This window comes from Pituophis catenifer, unplaced genomic scaffold, assembly GCF_029215685.1.
Source record: "Pituophis catenifer annectens isolate HBS135680 unplaced genomic scaffold, rPitCat1.0.hap2 SCAF_10, whole genome shotgun sequence".
NCBI lineage: Eukaryota > Metazoa > Chordata > Lepidosauria > Squamata > Colubridae > Pituophis > Pituophis catenifer.
The window spans coordinates 18,294,196-18,311,383 of NW_027256890.1; positions in this window are offsets into that span (position 1 = coordinate 18,294,196).

Here is a 17,188-nt window from a genome sequence, read left to right on the forward strand (position 1 = left end):
CTCTGCCTTATGGAGATAGGCCTCGCTTAATGACTGCCATGGGGACCAAAAAAGCAGTTGCTAAGTGAAACTGCAACTGCGCTAATATTCTAGTTTTCCTTATCCTTGGCTTTACAGATCTGGGAAGGTTCTCGACGTGAGGATTGCCCCCAAAGTTACTTTTTTATAACTGCCAGCAGTCACTAAACAAGGCAGTCCCTAAATGAGGACTAGCTATAATTTTAGCAGCTCTGAGATTCTCAAGGATACTCTTTCTGTGATCCAGTGAGAATAAGTCAGGACGGCATGGCAACGGTTACTCACCCGTGGCCAACCAAGGCCAGAAACAAAGAGATGTGTAGTCCATCAATGTTGATTGATTGATGGATGGATGGATGGATTAGCAAGACTTTGAAGCCACATCTGTTGCCAGATACAAACATCTGGAAATCCAGAAGTCCCAATAAGATTTTTTTTTTAAAAGTAAAGAATCCAGATTCCTATCCCAGATTTGATCTCACGAGAGGGATCCATGGCTTCGATTCAAATTTTCTCCATCTTTCCTTTCTTCTCTTTGTTCTTGTTAACCTGTGGAACCCGTCTCATGGAATATATGATCAAAAGGCTGGTTTTGGCACAGCCATATATTTAAACTGGGTGCGCACAGCCACAAGAAATGAGGTTGAGCAGGAGTTGTGGAGTTTTTGAGTCAGTAAGTACCCTGGGGGAAAGCTGACCATAATACAATGGTGGTTTTTTTTTTTTATATATATATTAAAGGTGACTTCCTTCGAAAGGGTACGGATTTTGCTCCTGCTCTGGAACACATGGATCATGGAATTCGGGGTAACTCCTTGCAGTTTTCTCGCCGGTAAGTTGGGGGGACAGGGAAAAAAAGGGGAAGAGAGCTATATTGGAAAGGGAGACCTCTGAATTTTCTTCCAACTTGGCCTGTTGATCGTTAACAATAATTAATTCTTTCATTCACTCATTCATTTCAATTCATTCATTCATTCATTCATTCATTCATTCATTCATTCATTCATCTTTGCTCTTCCTCCACATTTTTAGGGATGGATTTTTAAGATTTGTAACCTGCTTTGTAGGTGACACAGCGGACTGGACAAAGGGAAGACATAGGAAAGAATTAATATCCTAATCACAAGTATTATTTAAAAATATGGCTGGAATACTACAAAAGCTACAAACCATTTTTTTTAAAACAACAACAACAACAGGATACTTAAGTAGAGTTTAAGTATTAAGTAGAGTGAGGCATTATCTAACCTTAATCCTAACCCTTTGTCCAGTCCGTGGTGTCACCTGCAAAGCATGTTGCAAATCTTTAAAATCCATCCTTAAAAATGTGCAGAACAAAGATGAATGAATGCATGGATGAATGAATGAATGAATGAATGAATGAATGAATGAATGAATGGTTATTGCTGATATATTGAATGACTCAATGAAATCAAGGGGCTGAATGTGAATGAATGAATGAAAGAAAGAAAGAATGGATGAATGAATGAAAGAATGGATGAATGGTTATTGCTGATGTATTGAATGGATCAATGAAACCAGGAGGTTGAAAGTGAATGAATGAATGCATGGATGAATGAAAGAAAGAAAGAAAGAAGGAGAGAGAGAAAGAAAGAAAGAAAGAAAGAAAGAAAGAAAGAAAGAAAGAAAGAAAGAAAGAAAGGTTATTGCTGATGTATTGAATGACTCAATGAAATCAAGGGGCTGAAAGTGAATGAATGAATGAATGAATGAAAGAATGAATGAATGAAAGAATAAATGAATGGATGAATGGTTATTGCTGATGTATTGAATGGATCAATGAAACCAAGGGGCTGAAAATGAATGAATGAAAGAAATAATGAATGAATGAAAGAATAGATGAATGGATGAATAGTTATTGCTGATGTATTGAATGGATCAATGGAACCAAGGGGCTGAAAGTGAAGGAATGAATGAAAGGATGAACAGGTGGATGGATAGATGGATGAATGAAAGAAGGAATGAAAGAAGGAAAGAATGAATGAATAGTTATTGCTGATGTATTGAATGAATCAATGAAGCCAGGGGGGCTGAAAGTCTAGGCATAAGCAGTTCCTCTTTTCTTCCTATAGGTATCGCTACGCCCGAGAAAAGATGCCCTATTATGCCTATCATTGTAAGCCGATAGGTCCCCCGTTGCCAATGTTCGTTAAAAAAAGACTTCCGAGATATGGATCCCAATATATCCCACTCTACGGGACAAAGTTGATTTCCTCCAGAAACATCCCACTCTACAGACGTGGGATATGGGTGACGCCGTACTTGCCAGCCCGCGTAGCTGGGTATCAACCCCGGACCATCCCTGCGGAGTTCGACGCGTGCCCGAGCAAGTTCTCCAAACCGAGAACAACCAGAAATCCGGTGAGGCCATATGTAGAGGACTTTCAACACCAAATTCAGAGTACAGCCGGATACGACGGCACGACAAAAGGCCCACACGGCCCCATCCACAAAGGTTCGTTGCCTTGTATGATTCCTGAGCGTGTCCCTCGGATGACCAAAGGTCCAGTGCTCTATTCCTCCAGAGATCTTCACCCGGGCTTAACCCAGGTCCCACGGGTCTCCAGACGACCGACCTTCTACGCATCTGAGGATCCTTTGCTTTGCTCGAGTAAGGAAGAACTATCTCAGAGGACCAAAAGACCCACACAGTATCCCTCAAAGCTCACTCAAGGAAACCGAGTCAGAGATTCAGCTCCCCCCATGATCAATGACCCGCCGCAACCTGAGGCCAAGCTCTCCTCCCAACCAAAGGCCATGAAAGGTTCACGGGTCATCGCCACGAAGGTCCCACGGGCCAACTTCCTGACGCTTTCGCATTCGTTCATCAAGAGAGGGGCCCGTTCTTTTCTCACGAAAACCTCCCAAGCTCATTTCTTCAAGGGCTCGCGGGCTTCCCTGGTCAAACCTTCTCGGGCCTCCTTGGTCAAGGGATCTCAGCCCAGCCTTGCCCATACGGCCATCTTCCCAGCCCCCAAAAACCTGTCCAAAACGGTGAAAATTTCAAACACCGGGAAGAAATATTGCTCGGCGATTAACTGGCCTTTTTGAACGCCAGAGGTGTAGCTCAACCCGTTTTTTTTTTAAAAAAAAAGAGCAGAGAGGATTTTCTCTCTGCAAAGAAACATTTGACATTCCCCAAAAATCTCAATATACAAAACTGGAAGACAGTCCTCTTTTGATATGTGCACTTCCCAGAATTTTGTGACACGGTTTGTTCATCGCACAGAGTGTTATATTGGGTGTGCAAATCTCCGGTGTACATGAGCGGGGAAAAAAATAAGAGAATCTCTCCAAACCAACGTCGGTGACAGAAAACTGCCAATTAAATGAACTCGCCTTTCCATGCTGTTTGCATGCAAATCTCCGCTGAGGTTTATTTTGCGAGTCAAATTCCATTCCTACGTATTTTCAATTTATACATTTATTCAGCAGAGGCCGTTAGGGTTTACCTGCGATTCCTGTGCGAGTGTGTAGAAAAATGTAAGATTGAGGGAATTGAAAGTAGCCCAGTTCCAACAGAGTTGGAAAAGTTTCAAAGCTTTTCGTTGAATACAGGAGCAATTGTCTAAAACTTATGAAGGAAAAGAAAAATCGGAAAAGGAGAGAAGATATCTAATTCGTTCTTGTTTCTTCTTCTTCTTCTTCTTCTTCTTCTTCTTCTTCTTCTTCTTCTTCTTCTTCTTCTTCTTCTTCTTCTTCTTCTCCTCCTCCTCCTCCTCCTCCTCCTCCTCCTCCTCCTCCTCCTCCTCCTCCTCCTCCTTCTCTTTAAACATATCTTTATTTCCCCATCTAAGTCCATACCTTTAAATATGGCAATGATTTATGATTTTTTTTTACAAATAAAAACATTTGAGAAAACCGTGGCTATAAAACTTGTGTAGTTTGTCCTGTTCAGCATAAACGTATAATTTATACACCCTATTTTCCCCCTATTTCAACAACCACAACAACTAGTAATTCTGGACAGATATCTATAACCTATTCATGCTATTTCCTTAACAAAGGGGAAAAAAAACCCCAGGTAGAAATTCCAAATTTGAATTAAACTTGTAATTACTACTATTGAAAATGGACCGCTATTTTGTCCTGTTGATCCATGAACCATCTGATCTAAGGAGTTTGTTAACTGGATCAGGAGAATAGATACTGTTGTGGCCCGCAGAAGACTCGGGCAATGAGGAGGTTGGGGAGGAACTTGGGCCAGTCGTGGAATCTGGGGAAGGTACTGATGGATGCTCTGCGTCGGACGCAGAGATGGAGGTGGGGCCATTTGACATTTCCCAGCCACCGGAGAGGCAGCTGCCTTTGGAGGCTGATGAGTGAGGAGGAGGAAGAACAGCTGGGGCCTGTTCCAGATGCACGTATGCGCAGAGCAGTTAGGAGAAGTGAGCAATGGAGGACAAGGAGTCGACTTGGGAAGCAAAGCAAACGTGGACACTGAATGGCCCCTCCCTGGCTGGGGAATAAATAGAAGGAAAGGGGAGTGGCTGTCGTAGGAGACAACTATTCGTATTTCTAGAAAGTTTGCTCCTTGTGTGTTTCATGTGACAAAGATTGCCTTGCCAGAACTGAGGTTTGTCTATTCCTCTGTTCTGCCCCAGCTTCGGATTCCCAGAGAATGTGACACACACCAAGCTTCGCAAACACTGTTTAATTCCAAACAAACCCCTTTCAAGAATGCAGGCTTCCTGTGCAAAGGGTCCTTATCAAAGTTATTAAGAACAAAGTCCGACAAAGGTTGGCAACCAGCCCAGAAAACCAGATATGAGAAGTTGCTTGCTCTCCAAGATGCTCTGTAGTAATGAGACGTTGTTTCTAGCAAGAAAGCACTAGCTGCATGCGACTTAAATAGGCTAAGGGAGTGGCCAATTATCCTCAAGCCCTACTCTCGAGGAGACCTCCTCCTCCTGAGTAGCCACTCCTGCCTTTTGGCAGCCCTGCATGCCTGAGCATTGAGGAGAGGCTCCTCCACTTCGCTCTCTCCACTGGAAGGAGCCTCTGGAGGTTCTGAAGGCCCTGGCTGAGTCTCTGCCTCTGGCATCACATCCTCTTCAGCCTCCTCGCTGTCCGACGCGAGCGATGGCTGTGCAGGCTGCTGGCGCGATACCACATCAGCCTCCTCGTCGTCGGGATCAGCCACGTTCCGCGCAGGCTGCTGGCGGGCCACAACATCCTCTGACTTATTTGCAGCCTTCCGGCTAGGAGCTCACCACTTTGCATTTATCTTAATGAGCTGATAAGGACTATTGCTTCAATTAACTCCTTGTAGGACTCTTGCCTGGACTTTCTGTTGGTGAAGGCAGTTAATTTCCAAGGTGTAAATAAGGAGGGGTTTTACTTTGTGGGGAGTCTTCAAAGGCCGGATCAGATCAGATACATTTAGTTAGCAACCACCGAAGGAACCAGATTATCCAGCAAAATTGAGTACAATTTATAAATAAACATAAATGAACCTCTCCATAACCACCACTGGGTGGTGCTATTTTGGCATTAAGCTTTTTTGGATCCTTAAAATCAGCCACCTGGTGGCTGTTAGGAAGACATGCAGGTTTATACTTCTGTTTTTAAATTAGGTTTAGGGCACTGGTTAAACAGGTTCAGGATTGACAAATAGGGCAATGAGAGATAGTCCGCATTGTGCCGCTTTGCATAGATTTTGGTTGCTTAAGCAGTGCCATCTAGTGGCTTATTCAGTGAAATGCTGCTTAACCTTCATTTTTGAAGATGCAATAGCTGAGATTGGCCACAGGAGGGCCCCTCTGTTTTTTTAAAAAAATATTTTAGTATAGAATAATAGTAAAGGGTTCAAAATGTAACCCTGGAAAAGAAAGGATGGGACCCCTATACACTGCATCTGTTATTCTTGACCCACACGGGACAATAAAAATAAAGTTAATCTTAAAAAAAAGAAAAATCTTTGGTTAAGCAGTGCCACCGTGTGGCCGTAACAAACACTGCAGGGAAATGGAATTCTATTCCAATGGTTGAATCAATTGTTGAATTTAATTTAGTTTGTATGGATAGCATGGTGGATGGCCCCATTGGGAACCCCATCAATCTCTTATGCCATCATAGCCACAGGAGTCGTAACATTTGTGGCGATACCACCATGGAAGGAAGACATCATAGTTGGGCACCTGGGTGGAAAAAAGACCTTCCTTCCTTCCTTTCTCTCTATCTTCTCTCCCTTCCTCCCACCCACCCACCCACCCACCCATCATCCATCCATCCCTAAGATCCGCTTATCTTCCTCCTTCCTTCCTTCCTTCCTTCCTTCCTTCCTTCCTTCCTTCCTTCCTTCCTTCCTTCTTTTCTTTTCTTTCTTTCTTTCCTTCTTCCTTCCTTCCTCCACTCTTGTTCTCCTTCCTTCCTTCCTCCCCTCCCCCCCTCCCCTCCCTCCTCCCTCCCTTCCTCTCTCCCTCCCCCCTCTCATCCATCCATCCATCCATCCATCCATCCATCCATGCCTAAGATCAACTTATCTTCCTTCCTTCCTTCCTTCCTTCCTTCCTTCCTTCCTTCCTTCCTTCCTTCCTTCCTTCCTTCCTTCCTTCCTTCCTTCCTTCCTTCCTTCCTTCCTCTCTCCTTCCCTCCCATCCATGCATCCATTCATCCATCCACAAACTTTCTCCTGCCGCCACCTTGTGGCCACTTGCAAAGTTGCAGGGCCCTTGAAAGCTCATTTAATAAAACATTCTTTTGAAGACAAGAACATCGTGTACATTTTAATCTTCAGCCACCTGTTTTCCCATTGAACCATCTGTATTTAATATGTTTTTAGCTGACTTTTTCATTCTTTCTCCTACTTGTTCTCCTTCAGTTTCAAGTTTCAATGAAGGCTTATAACCTTTTCAGCAATTCCACGTTCCTAATTTGCCCCCAATTCTATTCCACACACATTGTTTCAAAACCTTAATTTTTCTGCCTTCTGTAAATTTTTCTCACCACGGAAGATAAGTAAACCAGGAGTAACTACTACTGTATACCCAGTGGTGAAATCCAAATTGTTTTACTACTGGTTCTGTGGGCGTGGCTTGGTGGGCATGGCAGGGAAAGGATACTGCAAAATCCCCATTCCCGCCCCACTCTGGGGCCAGCCAGAGGTGGTATTTGCCAGTTCTCCGGACTACTCAAAATTCCCACTACCGGTTCTCCAGAACCTGTCAGAACCTGCTGGATTTCACCCCTTTGTATACTCCTGTCGCCTGCTCTTCTCTTGATTTTTATTGGACAAAATTCTACTTTCTCACGATACATTAGCCGTTTTCTCTTGGCCTTGTCTACAAATCGGTTCTCTTGCTGATACGGCAATATTTTTTCTTGCAAAAACAAAGCTTTGGCATCCGCCAATCAGTTAAAAAAAAACAAAACCTACGTTCGTTTTTTTTTTTTTTTCAGCCGACTCACCGGTTTTTTTAGGCAGGGAGAGATAAAAGTTTTAGCAGAGATGAATATTCATAGAAAAAAAAGGAAAACCCCTATTTTAGCGTCTCACTCTCTCTCTCTCTCTGTGTTTTTCTGTTGAGGAGGAAGATGCTTCCTTTGATGATTGAGATCTAATGAGAATCAAAGCTTTAAAGGTTGGGGTGTAATTCAGGGTTTAATTAGCACATATGGAAGGAGTTCTGGCGATTTCCAGACAAGAAAAGAATGCCGTTTTCGGTGTGGAAACTATTTGCCATTAATTCTTCGTGAATGAGTTTTTAATTCGTCATAATTTACCGTCATTTGCAATTAGTGGCAGAGCAGGTGGCTGCGTCGAGATAAATCTATTTTACAGACGGGCTCCCTATGTGTGTGTGTGATTTTCTCAAAGAGCCCTGGAGCATCGGGGCTAAATTTCGCAGTCTTTAATCGTGGTTTTGCTTGAGGGTTGGTTCACACATCGGGCTAAAGATGTGGCTTTGGTAAACCATGGTTTGGGGGCCGTGCTACTGTCTTTGGGGTTGACGCCACAATTATCTTGTAAAACGCAGCTTGCTAGGCACGCGGGTTGGTTGTGTAGGAAAAGACACAAGCCACCGACATGCAGTTTTAAAAGAAAAAAAATAGCATTAAAAATCATATCTAAATGTCGTCTCCACCATGTTACTCCATCCCCACAGTTTTCTTTAACAGCTAAGGTGATTTGTCTCTCCTGATGCAAATCGTTGTTTGTTCTCTAACTCTAATTCTGAATTTATTTCTCTCTCCTGATGCAAATCGTAGCTTGTTCTCTAACTCTAATTCTGAATTTATTTCTCTCTCCTGATGCAAATCGTTGCTTGTTCTCCAACTCTAATTCTAAATTTATTTCTCTCTCCTGATGCAAATCGTAGCTTGTTCTCTAACTCTAATTCTGAATTTATTTCTCTCTCCTGATGCAAATCGTAGCTTGTTCTCTAACTCTAATTCTGAATTTATTTCTCTCTTCTGATGCAAATCGTAGCTTGTTCTCTAACTCTAATTCTGAATTTATTTCTCTCTCCTGATGCAAATCGTTGCTTGTTCTCCAACTCTAATTCTAAATTTATTTCTCTCTCCTGATGCAAATCGTAGCTTGTTCTCTAACTCTAATTCTGAATTTATTTCTCTCTTCTGATGCAAATCGTAGCTTGTTCTCTAACTCTAATTCTGAATTTATTTCTCTCTCCTGATGCAAATCGTTGCTTGTTCTCTAACTCTAATTCTGAACTTATTTCTCTCTCCTGATGGAAATCGTAGCTTGTTCTCTAACTCTAATTCTAAATTTATTTCTCTCTCCTGATGCAAATCGTTGCTTGTTCTCTAACTCTAATTCTGAACTTATTTCTCTCTCCTGATGGAAATCGTAGCTTGTTCTCCAACTCTAATTCTAAATTTATTTCTCTCTTCTGATGGAAATCGTAGCTTGTTCTCCAACTCTAATTCTAAATTTATTTCTCTCTCCTGATGCAAATCGTAGCTTGTTCTCCAACTCTAATTCTAAATTTATTTCTCTCTCCTGATGCAAATCATTGCTTGTTCTCTAATTCCTTCTTATTTGTATGATTTCCATTTAGGCTGTTCAATCTACTTAGGCAAGTGGCTCTCGAGATGTCACAGGGCTACCAGTCCCACAGAAGGGTGTGACCTAGGAACCGGTGAAGACATTCAAAATCTAGGTTGTGGTTAGATCACCCGGAATTCTGTCTCAGCAATTCCCAAATCTTAATGACAAGACACGTAAGGAGGACAGGAAACGGCATCTGTGATGCTGAATACATTCTATTAGGAATTATCATCTAGGAAACCAACATCCCACGTTACAAAGAGACAGATGATCAAGGGAAGGCATTCAATGGAACGTGCTTCATAGACAGAATTCTCTAAAACAATGCGGAGTTGAGAAACTAGATAGATCCTTGACCTATTAAAGAGGGAGTAAGGGAACGAACAGGGAAAGCAAGGGGAAAAAAAAAGAACAAGGAAATGAACAATAGAACTCCATGGGTCATAGATATTGACCTTTTCATTTCTTATGAGCATTGCCAGGCCATCAACAAGGGTTGACATCAAGTCCTCTCTTTTAGAACTTGGCCGTAATCTTCATCTTGATTTAGCAGGGATACCGGTAGATGTTGCATCGACCCCTTGGTGGACCAATGCTTTGGAAGCCACCCATGATATCCCCCCTTGGACAACCTCCAACTGAACCTGACCCATAGCCATAACCTGACCCATAACCTGAGGATCCATAAGAGCAGGGCGAGGAACTACTGAGTATCACTGGGGGCATGATTGCAGAGACGACGGGTTCAGGAATCGTCAACACACAGGTAGGCGGCTGGATCACTATCTCCGATGGTGGGAGCTGGCTGGTTCTTGAGAAGTTGGCTCCAGAGATCAAACCAAACATGCCTGATGACCCTCCACCGATGGCTCCTCCAAAGCCACTGTAACCATAGCCACCACAACCAGAGACACGGTTGGGCCCAGTTCTGCAGGACCCAAGTCCAACGTTTGAGAAGGCACCTGGCATGGTGTAGGATGGGTTGAAACAAGCCATGTTGAAGTGACGGCGGTTGGCTGGGAAGAAAAGCATGGAAACCAGAGATGAAAAGAAGCAGAAAACATGAAACTCAGCTAACTGCTTTGCTTTTTGATCTAAGCTCCATACTTACACAGTCAATACAATTTCAGAGGAACTTCTTGCTTAGAGAAATACGCAAGGTCCATCTTTGATGGCTTCTGGAGATACCACCAAAGCTTTGAGGATGTTTTTATTCTAGCCTGAGACAGCATAGGGTCTGAGCTTATCCCCATCCTAGGACTAGTTCTAGATATCGGATATTAGCAAGCTAATATGCAGAAGGACTGGGTATGTCTAGATTAACGAAAAGAAGGACTAGGGGAGACATGATAGCAGTCTTCCAATATCTCAGGGGCTGCCCCAAAGAAGAGGGAGTCAAGCTATTCTCCAAAGCACCTGAGGGCAGGACAAGAAGCAACGGGTGGAAACTAATCAAGGAGAGAAGCAACCTAGAACTAAGGAGAATTTTCCTGACAGTGAGGACAATTAACCAGTGGAACAACTTGCCTCCAGAAGTTGTGAATATTCCAACACTGGACGTTTTAAAGAAGATGTTGGATAACCATTTGTCCGAAGTGGTGTAGAGTTTCCAGCCTAAGCAGGGGGTTGGACTAGAAGGTCCCTTCCCACTCTGTTTATTCTATTCTTTTCTAAGAGGAAGCTCTTGATGGGATGTCATCTTCACCGCTTCTTGTCCTCTTTGCTTCCAAAAGTCAGATTCTCTATGACTGCTGTAAACTAGAGCTGAGATTAAACTTTTCATACGGAAGAATCATTCTGAGATACGTTTTCCCCCCCCTTGGTCTTATCTTCTCCTTTCCCCAGGAGAGGACAAGACAATAGGAAGCCCTACAAAATGTTCTTTAAAATATAAAGATATAAAGATATATATATATATATCAAATCAATGTGTGAACAGTGTGGCAGCTGGGTGTCATACAAAATTGTATTAGAATGTATGACACCCATACATAATTTTATGTATGCCACACTGGGTGTCATACATAAAATTGATCATAATGATTACATTCAGTCCACGTATGTATTTCTAATAATAATAATACACATTTATATTAAGCTATAGTCCATCATTATTCAATTATTCCATATTATATCTTGTTACTACTTTTATTATTATCAAGCGTATACACTAATATTCCCCCTTCTCTTATTTCTATCACTTATTCTTTTTTTTTTTTAATTTGATTTATATGCCACCCTTCTCCGGAGACTCATTCTAGCTTTTAATCATGTCACACTTTATTTAAAAATCAAACAAACTTTTTCTGTTTATCCTATCTAACTTCTAGTCAAGTTACCTACCTAAAAAGAGAAAAGAAAAGAAAAGAAAGAAAGAAAGAAAGAAAAAAAGAAAGAAAGGGAGGAGCGGAAAAGCAAATCATAACAACAACAGCAGCAACAACAAAGGATCATCCATCCATCTTCTCTTGCCTGCTTCAAAATTTTAATCGCTATGCTTTAAAAGCTTTAAAAGAAAGAGAGAGAAAAGCAAAAGCAAATCAGAACAATAAAAAAGAAAAAAGAAAAATCATCTATCCATCGTCTCTTGCCCGCTTCAATACGTTGATTGCTATGCTTCCACAAAATGTTCTACAGATCTTCTCCACTATTTTTTGCTGCAAGCTGCTGTTTCTCTCACCACGGCACCCTCAAATCTATGACCAGACCAGTACATTTAGGGGGATTATTAAAATAATGGACACACCCTCCCTCTTAGCAGCTGCCCCCATTCTCTTCAAAACGTATGTGAGAAAAGAAGGCAGCTCTCTTTAGGACTTTTCCCAGGAACCTGGTGGACAATATCTCTTTTAGAAGATCCAAGGTGGAGATTTCGTCTTCTCCATCTCTGTCCACTGTCATCCAATATAAAGAATAGAGCTGGAAGGGACCTTGGAGGTCTTCTAGTCCAGCCCCCTTGCTGAAGCAGGAGACCCTATACCATTTCAGATAAAGGACTGTCTAGTGTCTCTTCTTAAAAAACCTCCAGTGATGCAGATCAAACTTTGCAGAAATGAGAACTTCCCTTTGAGAAGTTTGCTTGTTTGGGGCAAAGTTTGATCTGGACCAAAGAAAACATTTGGATTGAGATTGTTCCTGGCATTGAAATGAAAACTGGGTTGGGCATCTCATTTCTCAAAAAAGAAAAAAAAAGAAACAAAAAAGATAGAATTAACGAAAGAAGATAGTCTTACCTGAATCTGAAGATAAGGAGAAGAAGCACCTGAGAAAGCTCGAATTTGACATTCTTTTTATATCCAAATTTGGGCCCTGAGCTGGGATTAAGACACCATATTTTTCTAAGTACTTAATTAATAGTGGCTCCATAGTATTGTATGGAGTTCTAATCCAATTGGCTTTATTTTCTCATCATCGTCAGCAATTTTAGAAGTGACATCTTCAACATTATCCCCTTCTTGTTTTAAAAAAATGGCCTTGCTTTTTAATTTGGGTGCCGCCCACAATTAACTTGTGTCCTATTTAAAAATTCATTAAAAAAAAAAATACCCCAAAACGTAGTATTCATTGCTCAAGGAAAACCCGTATTAAGGGAGGGGTTTTTTCTTTATTTCCATAAATCAAGCCTTGGAAACAGTCTCATTGTTTAGTAATCATTTAATTCAAGTGACAAGAAGCATCCCTAGCTGAATAGGTTTCATAAGAAACTGAGATACATTCATAAGGCAGAAAGAATTAAAATCCTTGTTTTTCTCCAGATGTTTCAGTATTGTCCAATTCTCAAATTGGGTATACTTATTTTTTCTCCCAAACCTACTTGCTTAAGTTCCCAAAGAGAGTTGCAAGGGATCTAGTTGAAATTTGAATTATCCCATCTAGCTGAGCCAGAAGAAAATATCAGATAGATCTTTGGATGAAGGTTGAGCTCCTATCAATGTGTCAACGCTACCATACTTTCCCAGCTAAACTTCAGAAAAAGCAGCCTTCCTGAGAAGGGTGTGTTGATTGGCTTCTACTCAACTTCAGAAGATCTATCTCATCTTCCTTATCTTACAATTCAGGAGATCTTGATTGTTGAAGAAGCTCTGTAGATCATGCCACACAACTGGGTGTAAATTACCGGAGAACTGATACACTAAAGCATTTTCTGAGGAGTGGGTGGAGAAGCTTGGTGGTTGAGGTCCTTCTGATCAGAGACCTTTCAAGTTCAAAGGTCAAGCATGGGTAGAGATGATTCACGTCAGCATCACGGAGGAGTCTCATTGTCCATGCCTCAATGCTGAGTTACTTCCTCAGCCTGTGATTAAGGGGGATGCAATGAAGGATGTTAGATAAGAGGGCTTAAACTCCGAAACATACAATGGCCATGATAAGCGGAAGGAAACAGAAGGACATGGACATGCTAAGCACATGGAAAGGCCAGTGAAAACCTCTGGAGGGTTGGATGAGACTCTATGGACCAACAAAGCATATGCAACAAGATTAACATTCCTTTGGTGTTGCTTCATTGCTTCTTCTCATTAAAAAAAATTACCCATCCCATTATTTTTCCTTCCAAGGTCACCCACCATCTCTTCCTAGAAGTGGTTTGCTTCTTGCCTATCTCCAGAATACCCGCAAAACTCGGGAAAACATTGCTAATTGCTATTGCTAATAATAGCAGTAGCCCTTAGACTTGTATACCGCTTCACGGTGCTTTTACAGCCCTCTCTAAGCGGTTTACAGAGTCACCATAATATTGCCCCCCAACAATCTGGGTCCTCATTTTACCCACCTCGGAAGGATGGAAGGCTGAGTCAACCTTGGTAAATAAATATCTTTTTGCCCTGTTTCAAGGACAAGTTACATCCAATATTCAGAAATGACCTATCACGAGGTGGGTTAATAGAATAGAATAGCATAACAGAGTTGGAAGGGACCTTGGAGGTCATCTAGTCCAACCCCCCCGCCCAAGCAGGAGACCCTACACCATTTCTGACAGATGGCTGTCCAGTCTCTTCTTGAAAGCTTCCAGTGGTGAAGCTCCCACAACTTCCGAAGGCAACTTCTGTTCCATCGGTTGATTGTTCTCACTCTCAGAAAATTTCTAGGTTGAATCTCTCCTTGATCAGTTTCCACCCATTATTCTTTTTCCAGCCTCTTCTTTACAAAGTCTCCAGTGTTGGAGCACCCACAACAAGCTGTTTCACTGGTTAATTGTTCTCACTGCCAGGAAACGTCTCCTTAGTTCCAGTTAAGATATGAGTTGAAAGACTAAAAGATTAGGGTTCAGAGTGGAGTGGAGTCTCCAATCTTGATTACTTTAAGACGGGTGGACTTCAACTCCCAGAATTCCTCAGTCAGCCATGCTGGCTGGGGAATTCTGGAAGATGACGCCCACAAGTTTCCAAGTTTCGAGACCCCTGGTTTAGAGATTTGAAAGGGACCAGCTAAGACTATGGCTCAGTGGCTAAGACGCTGAGCTTGTCGATTGAAAGGTCGGCAGCTCAGCGGTTCGAATCCCTAGTGCTGCATAATGGGGTGAGTTCCCATGACTTGGCTTCTGCCAACCTAGCAGTTCGAAAGCAGGTAAAAAATGCAAGTAGAAAAATAGGGATCACCTTTGGTGGGAAGGTAACAGCGTTCTGTGCGCCTTTGGCGTTGAGTCATGCCGGCCACATGACCACGGAGACGTCTTCGGACAGTGCTGGCTCTTCGGCTTTGAAACGGAGATGAGCACCGCCCCCTAGAGTCGGGAACGACTAGCACATATGTGCGAGGGGAACTTTTACCTTTAGCCAAGACTATATTAAAAGAAAATTTAGGAAGAATGAAAATCTCATTGTATTTGCAAGGAATGTAGGAGACCGGAGCTATTTTAAAAGAAAAAAAAAATATTATTTCCAAGAAGGAGTCCACATTGCAATAAGAAAAACCAAGTTTTTAAGGACACAGACCAGGGCAATTAAAAAAAAAAAAAAAAACTAATGTCTTCTGCTGACTGATAACTCTCTTGATGATTTCATCCGGCTGATGCTTGATTCATTTCCGAGCATCGGCTGGCAGGAATGCCGGAGGAAAAGTGGCGGCTGTGATTTGAGACCTCTTTGACCCAAACAATCTAAACACTTTGCAAAACCTCTAATTAGTGGGGTGCCTCTTTTTCGACTTCTGTTTTTTTTTTCTTTTTTCCCCTTCCTTCCTCCCCCTTCTTTCATGCACAGAAAATGGGGACGGATCTCAAGGAGAGAATCCTTAAGACCTTGCAGCCAAAGGAAGATCAGCAATTTTTTTAAAAAAATGAACGGGGACAAACATCATCTGTAAAACATCTGCATGGTTATCACGCCATCCTGACCGATGATTAATTGCGCTGGACACCCTGAAACAATTGGTTTAAAGTGTTTGCGTGAAGCGCGTGTGTTTGTGTGTTTGTGTGTGGGTTTTTTTCCCTTCCTTCTTTTTGTGTGTTTGTGTGTGTGTGTGTGTGTGTGCAAAGCCTGATGAAGAAACAGGTTGCTTTTCAAGTGGTTTTTGTGGGTAGATTTTTATTTCTGATATTGGTCATCCGAATAGGGTGGAACCCAAACGCTACCAGAATAACAAGCTTCAAAAAAAAAGCTTGTTGAAAACAGCAACTCTCTGGCAGAAATATATATATTTCTTCTTCTTCTTCCGTTTCCTTTGAAAATTTGGATCCTTTTGGGGTTGAGTTGCCCGCCGGGGAAAGAGGACAAAAAAAAAAATCGGGCATCCTTAACGGAGCTGGGCCACTTATAGTCCTGTTGTGTCCATCTGCAGCCTTTGAAGGGCCCTTTGGGTTGAGATTGGCTAAGGTTCCCCTTGTTTTGTTATCCATTCTGGACAATTAGAAAAGAAAGAAAATAAGAGTGTAAATAGACACAGTGAATTATCCCCCAGGAAATGCACCCCTCTGTAAATGAGTAGCTCTTTTTTTTCTTGGCACTTATTCGTTCAGTTTTGTTTATTGGTTTGGGGAATTTATTATTTATTTATTTATTTATTTATTTATTTATTTATTTATTTATTTATTTAATTAATTTAGATGGCTGCCCAGTTCAAGTACTTGGCGTTGGTCAGCTCATAACATTAAAAAACACGCAGAGAATGACAGAGAGAGAGAGAAAAAGAGAGAGAGAGGGAAAGAAAAAACAGAAAGGAAGAAAGGAAGGAAGGAAGAAAGAAAAAAGAAAAAGAGAGAGGGAGGAGTGTGTGTGTTGTGAGAGAGAGAGAAAGAAAGAGAGAAAGAGAGAAAGAAAGGAAGGAAGGAAGGAAGGAAGAAAGAAAGAAAGAAAGAAAGAAAGAAAGAAAGGTGTGTGTGTGTGTGTGTGTGTGTGTGTGTGTGTGAGAGAGAGAGAGAGACCCAAAGGTGCTTTTTCAAGAGGCAATTGGACTTCATTTTTCCTTGAAGACATTTCGCTTCTCATCCAGGAAGCTTCTTCAATTCTGACTGAAGAACTGAACTGTTCACTCAGAACCGAAGAAGCTTCTTGGATGAGAAGTGAAATGTCTTCAAGGAAAAACAAAGTCCAGTTGCCTTTTGAAAAAGCACTTTTGGGACAACCATGACCTGGATCAGGGATGAAATGCTACCGGTTCGCACAAGTTTGGGCTAACCGATAGTAAAAAAAAAACGACGATCAGCTGTGCCGCACAATTTAAATTCGCTTTCTAGTGACTCTAAATTGTGTGGCACAAGTGTTTCCCCCCCCCACTGTTCTACTTACCTTCTTAAGCCTCCTTTTTCCACTGTGCATGCACGCACAGCGAACTGGTGACAAAACTTTGAGGATTTCACCACTGACCTGGATGACTGAGAATCTCCATTGACAGAGAGAGAGAGAGAAGGAGAGAGAGAAGGAGAAAGAGAGAGAGAGAAGGAGAGAGAGAGAGAAGGAGGGAGAGAAGGAGAGAGAGAAGGAGGGAGAGAAGGGGACAGAGAGAGAAGGAGAGAGAGAGAGAGAAGGAGAGAGAGAAGGAGAGAGAGAAGGAGAGAGAGAGAGAAGGAGGGAGAGAAGGAGAGAGAGAAAGAGAGAGAGAGAGAAGGAGAGAGAGAGAGAAGGAGAGAGAGAAGGAGAAAGAGAGAAAGAGAGAGAGAAGGAGAGAGAGAAAGAGAGAGAGAAGGAGAGAGAGAAGGAG